The sequence below is a fragment of the Gopherus flavomarginatus genome, chromosome 1, assembly GCF_025201925.1.
Source record: "Gopherus flavomarginatus isolate rGopFla2 chromosome 1, rGopFla2.mat.asm, whole genome shotgun sequence".
Lineage (NCBI taxonomy): Eukaryota > Metazoa > Chordata > Testudines > Testudinidae > Gopherus > Gopherus flavomarginatus.
The window spans coordinates 132300780-132310805 of NC_066617.1; positions in this window are offsets into that span (position 1 = coordinate 132300780).

The following is a 10026-nucleotide window of genomic DNA, read 5'->3' on the forward strand; positions in this document are numbered from 1 at the left end:
TTGTTGTCACTTAGCAACCATAACTGGTCTTTCAAATGAAGTATTTTTGTTTCGGAGTGAACTAGATTCTGTTAAATAGTACATTGTTAGTAATAACAGACTTGGCTACTTTGCTAGTTGAGAATGGAAGTGACAAATCCGTTTGCACAGACCTGTTTTGCTGCCTTTTAAATCTACATGTAGTATTGGCATAGACTAGTCAACTAAATCTGTTTGCTAATTCCCTCAGTCCATTTCATCATGTTAGGTTATTGGGGAGGGAGGCGTATGTTTGTCCATATATTTGTACAATTCTCACAGCAGGTCACTTTGTGTGCACTTAGGTAATTGAATTATTCCTTCCAATGACATTTCCTTACTTGTTTGTAAGTGTGTGTGTGTGAGAGAGAGAGAGAGAGAGAAATGGAATAGAAAGGACTTGGACAGAGGCGATCAATATGAGAAAATCATAGCAATGGATACTATGTCTTTGTTCTTGAAGTATAAAGACCAGTAACATTTTGCCTTTTCAGTTTACAAGCACTACAAAGACTTCTGAGACCCATTCCGTTTATTTCTACTCTTGCTGAGTGTTCCAGAAACACAGATCACTGGGATCGTTTTCTGACATTTTAATAAGTTATTAACTCTTCTGCTAAATGCTAAAAACTCCTTTCAGCCACAATATCCGCTGGTTAAGGGGCAAAGCAAGTCCCATTCCAGTGGTTTGCTCACTGCTGGTGGTATTGCATGCAAGGACACAGGTCTCCCTGACTCCCTCTGTTCTGTGTCAGCTCACTACTCCCTGCCATTGATGTAGACTCCAATGGATTCTGCTCTCTCAATTTGCTGAAAGTAGAGCATAAATTCAGTGTAAAAGGTAGATGAAGCTGTTCACCCTGATAATCCTTTTTTCGTAAAAAGAGGCCCAAATCAAAACCTTGGATCAGAACAGCCCCGTATATTGAGATTTGAATCCAGATCTAACTTTGCCACTGATTCTGATCTCTATAATGGACTGAATTAAAAACCCTGGTACTCTGGAGAAATTCAGATCCAAATTTTGTGCCTTAAGCTCTTTATTTTTAGTAACATTGAAACCCTGGTTAGTAAAGCAGAGGCAAATGGTTCCATTCTCTACACTAATCACTTTCCCTTGGAACTTGGATTCCAGTTTCTTTAATTTTACCCAGCATAGCTCAGTCTATGCCAGGGGTTCTCAAACTGGGGTCTGTGACCCCTCCGGGGGCGTGAGGTTATTACATGGGGGGTCACGAGCTGTCAGCCTCCACCCCAAACCCTGCTTCAGCTCCAGCATTTATAATAGTATTAAATACAAAAAAGAGTTTTAATTTGTATGTGGGGGGGTTGCACTCAGAGGCCTGCTGTGAGAAAGGAGTCATCACTACAAAAGTTTGAGAACCATTGGTGTATGCTATACACTCACAGATTTATAAGTACATTTTCTTCATCAATACTCCACAAGGTTTTGACAGAGAACTGCAATTCTGAGGTTGATAGCTGGGAAAAGCCACTCATAGATATGTTTTTTATAATAATGAATAGTGATAGAAAAGTGAAAGTTAAACTGCTAGAATAATTCAGGTCATGAGCTCGTTCGGTGAAAAAGTGGCATTTCTAGTGAACTTTTCTGACCAAGTCAAAAGTTGTACTGGTAGAATTTCCATTTTGGCTGCACCAGTTCTGCTACAAGAAGATGACCCTCTGCACCTACTAAGAATGATTCAGGATTTGCGTCTAAGTGACTTGCATAAGGTCACATGGTCAATACAGGGCAGAGCTGAGAAAAGAAGCTGTGAGCCATGTTCCAGATGTTTTGTCATCTTGTTCTAAATGAAACAGCAAACAGAGAATCAGGGAGCTATGATTAGCTCCTTGAAAGCCTCCTTCATGGGGGCATCTCTTCTACATCAGCTGGATATCACCAGAAGTCTGAGGATTTTGAGTCCTGTGTTCTAACCTTATGACCCGCCGTCCACCAAATGACAGGTGCAGCACTGAAGGTTTGATTCAGAAAAGTGCAGCCATTCACACCAACATCCTTTGCCTGCATGAGGATTTACTGGGCAAAATTCTTGGTTCTTCTTGGATGGCGTGGCTCCCTTGAAGCCATTAGAATTGCACGAATAAACACCTGCAGAGAATTTGGACCATTATACATTTTTTTTTTATTTCAGTAGTACCTGACATATGCTAAATGTACAGACTTGTAAGAGGACAGTCCTTGCCCTGAAGAGCTTACAATCTAATATATATCTTTGCATATAAAGTCAGCTTGCATTAATATCATGAATTTATTGTAAATGCATAATGTTCAAGGGAGGGGAGATTTTAAAAATCTCTAAAAATTATCATGTATAGAAGTCTGGTTTAGGTGAGGTCATGATTAGAAGGTATCAGGACCTTCTAAGGTGATAAAGTGCTGTGTATGCCACTGGAAAGCTGGGAGTATTCCCATTTGAATGCTATAAAGTAACTTTTCCTAGCCCTGCTGTGTCAGAAATAAAGTTTTCAGATTTTTTTCCCCCATCTGTAAATTCAACTTTTCAGTGAAAACTCTGAAACCAAAATATTTCATCCAAAAAATGAAATGTGTCAATTCAGAAATGCCACTGTGTTCCCTCATGCTCCCACTCACCTCTATAAACCTGACTCCCTGGTCATATTACATCTCACATGATCCATCTCCCATAATTCTTTTTGGTGAGGGGAGGCAGAGCATCATGGGCATCCTGTGGCTGGAGTGCATTTATATAAGATGATGTCTGACTGGGGAGTGCAACTCACAGAGGCCTTGAGGTAACAAAACAACAGATCCAATGAGACACTTCAGCAGCATGTCAGATTCAAAATATTTTAGGTTCTGGACATTCAATATTTTTCAACAAAAATCGACATGTTTCTTTAGTCAAAAACCCAATTTTCTGTCCAAAAAAAAAAAATCAGTTCCAATGGAAAATTTTCAGCCAGCCCTAGTTACAAAATATCAGACACTAAACTGGCAGCAGTGCAGTACTGAAAATGGCCCATTCTGCATTTCTGGAACATGTACATTAGGGTGGAAATTCCACAATTTTTGGAAAGGAAAGGAAACCTTTTTATGATTATTTTTTTTTAAAACTGGCAGCTGTTAGAAATTGCTTAAAGGGCTGAAATGTTAGAATATGTTAAGAGGATGGATGGATTTGTTGGTAAGTGAAGTGGTTAAAGACTTATAAGTGCTATTTATCACATTACTCTGCAATTTAGCACATGGCTATTATCAGCCCCTATGTGGCATATACAGCTACAATAATAATTAAAGTTTTCCCAGTCTCCAGAGTATATAAAATCTAATTCAAGGCACTTAAAAAAGACTCCCATTGTTTTCAATGGGCTCTGGATCAAGACCTAAAGTAGTTCATTAGTTTGCTTTACATCAGCGTAAATGTAAAATAGAGAGAGAGAGAGAGAGAGGCCTGAACCAAGATCCAATATCCAAATGCTCCTTTGGGTTGGGGTTTGTATTTGTGAATCCAAATCCAAATTTTGCAGCTGGACATTGTCTTTATAATCTATTTCTAGTACTTATCTGACTTGCATTTTGCTAGCACTTCACGATCTTTATTTTAGACTCACAACACCCCTGTGAGGTAGGGAAGTGCTACTGTCCCTATTTTGCAGATGAGGAACTAAAGCACAGAGAAACTAAGTGACTTGTTGAAGGTAACCTAGGAAGTCTGTGGCAGAGCAGGAAACCCTAACTCCCCAGATGGCGTGTTCAGAAGCATGATTCAAGTTTTTAATGGATAACCATCATTTCAGTGATCTATGTCCTGCTACCTAAAACTCTTTTCTTACTTCAGGGAGAGAAAAATTGGTTAAAAGCATATGAGTGGTTTAACCATTTACATGTTGTGCACCTTAGTTTTTTTGAACAAGCAATGCAAATGTCTATAGAAACTGGGGGAGGGAGGGAAGCTTGCATAGGCGGGGGCCTTGCATAGGAGTCTATTGCAGTGATAAACACAGTATTGTATATTGAATTCAATGTTTGATGTCTCCAATTGAACTTAAGGCTTCCTGTAGCACCCATTGCTATAGTTTCTAATTGCTATACAGGTAAATTAGGTCTGTATGACAATGTGCAAAGTGAACTTCCTAGAGAGTGATGATTTTCACACTTCCCAGGTTCCAGACCCTCCTCCCTTCTAGATAAATAGAGTCCTTAGTTCAGCCGTTTCAAAAAAAATTCCCACCATCATTGCACTCTTAAAATCAGCAGTGGAGTGCTTTGTAAGTCCCAGGCTGCCACCTAGTGGAAATGGGGTGCTAAAACTAGCTACCCATCAGTAAATGTGGGATATTAGGCTAATGTGGATTTGTTATTCTCCCCTTCCCTTTGGTGCATGACAGTGCTCTTCTGTATCTTCTTGATACATCAGCAGCGATGACACAGAGTATCTCTCTTTACCACAGACATAAGAACAATTCTCTTAATTTTCAACCCATGCACCTGACAAGGTCTGGGGATCACTTGAAAGCACATTCTGTTAGGAAACAAAGGAAGTTGGTGGGTGAAGTCTCATGAGTAGCAACCCTGCAGATTAAGAGCATATAGAACAGTGCTGAGATAGAGGCATTCTTGTTTTTTGGGACTATGAAAGACAATAGGAAGATATTAAATAAGCCAGTATGGCTTCATTTGGGGCTGTTTCACGGTAGAAATAAGATGTAGGGCTAAAAGGGAAAACATACATAAAGCAAGAAATATAGACAATAAACAAGGTGTATACATAAAAGTAAACTCAGAAGCAAAAAGACAAAATTAGATACTAACTAGAGGAATAAAAACAAATTTATAAATGTGGTAGCGGTAAGAGGAATGCTGGGCTATTGAAGGAAAGGGAAGTATTTTATAACAAAGGGCATGCAAAAGGCTAACAGCTCAATTTTAAGGAGCAAAGAAACCAGAGACTCAGCATCAAGGAATGCTAGGAAACAGGATTACTAGGAGGCAAATACAAGAATATTTTGACACATTAATTCTTTGTAGAGCTGGTCAAAGAACATCAGACTTCACAATTTTTCATCATAATTTTGACCAAATGAGAGTGCAATGAGTTTTGTGAAACTTGTCACAGAAATTTCCTCCCATTTCTCAGCCAGCTAAGGAATTTGTCAAAAAGTTTCAAGATTTTGAATGTAATGATGGGGGTGGATTTTATTAACACTTTCACTTGTTTTAGTCAGTTCTAGTTATTTGGAATTGCAGTAGAATCTAGAGCAGGAACAGATAGCAAGTCTCCCTTGTACTAAGCAGTGCATGTACAAATTAATATCTATATATGCACAGACTTGCCTACAAAAAAACTGTTCTGTTTCTCTCATGGCCACCAGCTGACATGGCAAACAAACCCCTTTCCCCTATCACTAGTTGGCCTGAATGAACATATTTTGATATTTTTCCTGAGGATTTTTCTCCCCTTGAAGGAGCTCTGCCGCCCAAGGATAGGCACAAATATGTTTGTGCAAATCTTTAAGAAATACTATTTCTATCCTTAGGTCAACCTGTTTGGTGAAATAAGTTCTAAATGGATTTTCACCCTATTTATTTCTATAGCATCTACCACTTTAATACGGTCTGTATACATATGAAAGGGTTGATGTATTCTTTCTAGAAAGAACTCACCACTTTGCCCCTATTTTGGCTACTGTCCTGCCTGGGATTATTTTGGTGATTGTCTTCCAGTAGTTTCCATCAGCTTTTTGTTGGGGGGACCTACACAAGAAGGAGAATCAAACCCCCACTATTTACAGATATCATCATCATACAACACAAACACCTTTAAGCTTAACTCCCCTGAGTACAACTGCCAGTCATGCTAATATAAGGGCCTGGTTCTGTAAAGACTTGTGTGCACTTGACTTTTCACATTGAGATCAATCAGAACATTCCAAATTAAGCATGTGCAAAACAGTTTTGTTTTGTTTTTTTGCAGGATTAGGGCCTAATTAGTGTAGAAAATTATATTCCCATTTATTGACTAGTTTTGTTTCCAGCCCTATCTGCATTTTAAGTGCCTAAATACCTTTGAAAATTTGGCCCCTTGTCTGTTTGTTTTGTGAAGTGTCCAACACAGCCTTGGGCATGGTACTACTACTAATAATAATTAGTAATTAATGCCCAAGAATTCACTCCTTTTTGGTATTCTTTCTTCTCTTTCTTCAATTCTTCATGGAAGTGTCTAACATTGCATTTCATCTTGTTAAATCTGTCATTTCCCTCAGGACACCAAGGCTTCATAATTCATCTTCCCATTACATGAATTGACACCTTTCACAGCTGAGGCAGAAAATAACATTGTGCACCCTTTCTACACAAAAACATATACAGTTTTTCCTGAACCACACAATGTAACTGATGGCTGTATAAGACTCCATTTAAACTATTACATAATAGAATACTGTATGGTTTGTGTTTTTATGACAAACCAGTTAAAGGCAATGTGAATATTTGTGTGAGTGTACAAAATTAGGGATGAGACAGAAAGTCTGGGTCTAAATTTCGCCAAAGCCTGACCAGCTTTGGATCCAGGGCCCTGGTATGGGCTCATCTCCAATCAAAACAAAACTAATACACAGGCAAAGAGTGTCGTGTATATTAGTAGACATGCTATTTAGTCTCTGTTAAGTACTGGGGAGAAGCACGGACTGAGAAGTAGAGGCCTGGGAGGGGAAAGGGAAAGGATTGATGGATGTGAGAGGGAGAAAATTAATGTTTGGGGGAAGAGACAGGCACTGGATTTTACCCAAGGATGTATCAAGAATCATCAACAGAGCACACAGCTAATCCATGGAGTTATATTACCTTTAAAATTATTACCCTCACCCTCCTTGCACACCCCACTTCCTATTGTTTGATACCCACACTTACTGCTTCCTGTCTCAATTAGATTATAAACTCTTTGGGGCAAGAACTATGGGTGAAAGCCTGTCCCCAAGGAAGTCAATGGGAGTTTTGTCGCTGATTTCATTGTGGCTCAGATTTCACCCTGTCTCTTGTGTGCTTGCATAGCACCTACCACAATGGGGACTTAAACCCGATTTATTATTATTATTATTGTTATTTATTAATGTATTTATTAATTAGTGCCTACAAGGACCAGAACCTCCTTGTGCTAGGTGCTGTACAAACACAAAAGAAATTCCCTGCCCCCAAGGAATTTACAATCTAAGTATAACACAAGAGACAGATAGATACAGACAGACAGACGTGGGAGCACAAGGAAACAATTTGTCAGCATGATAAGCAGTGACATGTGCACTGATATTTAGCTGGGTACCATGCAATAGCATCAGGCTTGGGACAAGGTCACCAAAGTACCTTACACTATATTGTAAAATTGCATAAGTCACTGAAGTGAATTTGGTATTGGCTGGAAGGATGCAGGAATGAAAGCCAAGGCCATCCCAAAGAAGTAGTAAAAATAAGGCTGATTCATAGACTCTAGGACTGGAAGGGACCTCGAGAGGTCATCGAGTCCAGTCCCCTGCCCTCATGGCAGGACCAAATACTGTCTAGATCTGTGAGATACTGTGAGATCACTTCTCTCTTGCCAAATTTTCTAGAATGCTGTTCTTCTGCCACTGAATAGAGAAAAGCTATCTATTTTCTTTGCCAGCCTCGTTAGTCCTACATGTTGTAGCCTAAAGTGTCTACTTCCACAGAGGCTTGTATAGAATAGCATCTCAGCAAAAATGGGGAAGGCTCCTCAGCCTCTGGAGGGAGTTAGTATTTAAGAAATCATTGTATTCTCTTTCTAAAATAAATAGAAAGAGTCATCTGATTAAAAAACTCTCTGATGTGGCTGTTTCCTGTTTCCAGTAAGCAGTAAAAGGGAAACCAGAACACAGGCTACAGGATGATTTAACCCAGGGTGGCTAATAAATAAGGGAGGCAAAATTCTCAAAGTTAGTTTCATAGGTATCATGTAAACATTTTAGCTGTTTAATTTCAGGCAGCTTCACTGCAATTTTCTCATAATTGCTTCATGCACATCAGAAAACTGAACAATGTGAAGTTTCTCATGTTCTTCATGTATAAGCCATTTTCAGTCCAAAAAAAGGCCCATCTTCCAAAAACTGGCTAATGTTCACTCAAAAACAGGCTAAAAAAACTGGGTATTTTAGCAAAAATTTCTATAGTAACAGGTTTGGTTTTAAGTTTACAATAAAACACACAAAAAAGTTGACTTTCAAGTAGTTTAGCAGCCTCATCAATATTTCACACATATCTAGCACAGTAAATCATTATGGGAAGAGCATTGACAATGTAATGTGAAAACATTTTATAAAGGAATTAAGTACAGGATCCTGAATGTATGATTCAGCAAGTACATTGAATTCTGATGCTGTGACCTTTTAAAGAATTATAATTGCTCTTACAAACTCTTAACATTTGAAAAAAGCAATGTAATAAAAAGTAAAATCTTATGATGTAAATATCCAAATTGAACTTTCCATTTTGGTCCTGGACTCTAACATGACCCCTGTTTAGATAAAGGCATTTACAGAAGGGAAATGAACACACTTAGGCCTCCATCCTGCGAAGTCATATACAATGTTTAACTTCATACACTGTAATCAGTTCTATTGATTTCAATGGGACTCACTCTGTGAAGGATCAGAGCTGTATACTATAGGTGGGCTAGGATTTTCCAAAAAGCCCAAGGGAGTCAGGAGCTCAAAATCTCATTGAAATTTTATAGGAACTAGGCACCTAATTCCCTTTGAAAGGATCCTTTGAAAGTCCAAGCCTAGACTCTTAGTCACAGGATGGTAGACAGCTGGTGGTGCAGGATCTGATTTAAGTTGTTTTTTTTTAAAAATTGCACTTGACATTTGCCAAACCAAGGTCTTACCACTTTCTTACTGATTGCCTTCCAAATTCCAGTTGACCTAAATCTAAGTGGCTAAAGAGTAACTTAACAATAATAACCATCCAGTTAATATTGCTGCATCCCTAATTACTTTATAAAATGTACAGATGCTTAAATATTTAACAGATTCGCTCTCCCCTTTAACCATTCCTCCTATGGGAAATATGAATTATGCATGTGTATTGTTTTTCAGTAAATAGTAGATGTTGTATGTCAGTCATATTACTGAGTGCAGCTTCTTTACAGATGCCATGGAAAATTTTTTGTGGATTGTTTTGTTTATAGCAGAGGTTCTAAATCCTGCACATTCATTCCAATGTTCTGCTATGGGTGACAAAAATAACCAGAAAGTGATTGAACAAAACAGTTTGTTCGTAACAATGACTGGGCTGAACTATATCATAACTTGTTAATGTCCATCATAAATCAATGTTGACCTCTGCCTGACATAAAATAGATGACTGAGTCTTAGGGTTTAAAACAAATTTTAGAACGGATCTAATTTTCAAAAAAAGCACAACAGTCTCTAAACATTGTATGCCATTTTATGCATGCAGATTTTTTCAGTTAGACCTCTAACTACTACATTTGCATGTGTAACAGCCAGAAGCTGGGAGTGGACAACAAAGGATAGATCACTTGATAATTGCCATATTCTGAAGCATCTGGCATTTGTCCCCTGTCAGAAGACAGGATACTGGGCTAGGTGGGCTATTGGTCTGACCTAGTATGGCCGTTCTTATGTCATAAATGCCAATTCCATGTACAGAAAGGTACACTTGCAAAATCAGTCACAATTTTAGAGACAACTTTTAGAAAAGGGCCCTAAGTATCTAACAGAATTTGTCAATAGCTGAACACGGTGATGAGCACTGCTCCAGTTATGGTTGTGGCAATTCAGTTGAAGTCAATGGAGCAATGAAAACTTACACTAGCTGAGAATTTGCTTCATTAGATAAGTTAGATCCCATTAGATTTCTACATACAAATGCCAGATATGTGGTAATGATACTTATGATAAATTGCAGAACCATGTGGTAAACCACCTGCATTTTTTATGCAGCCTTGAATATCTCACGTTTTCTGCTCACTGATTTATCTGTAT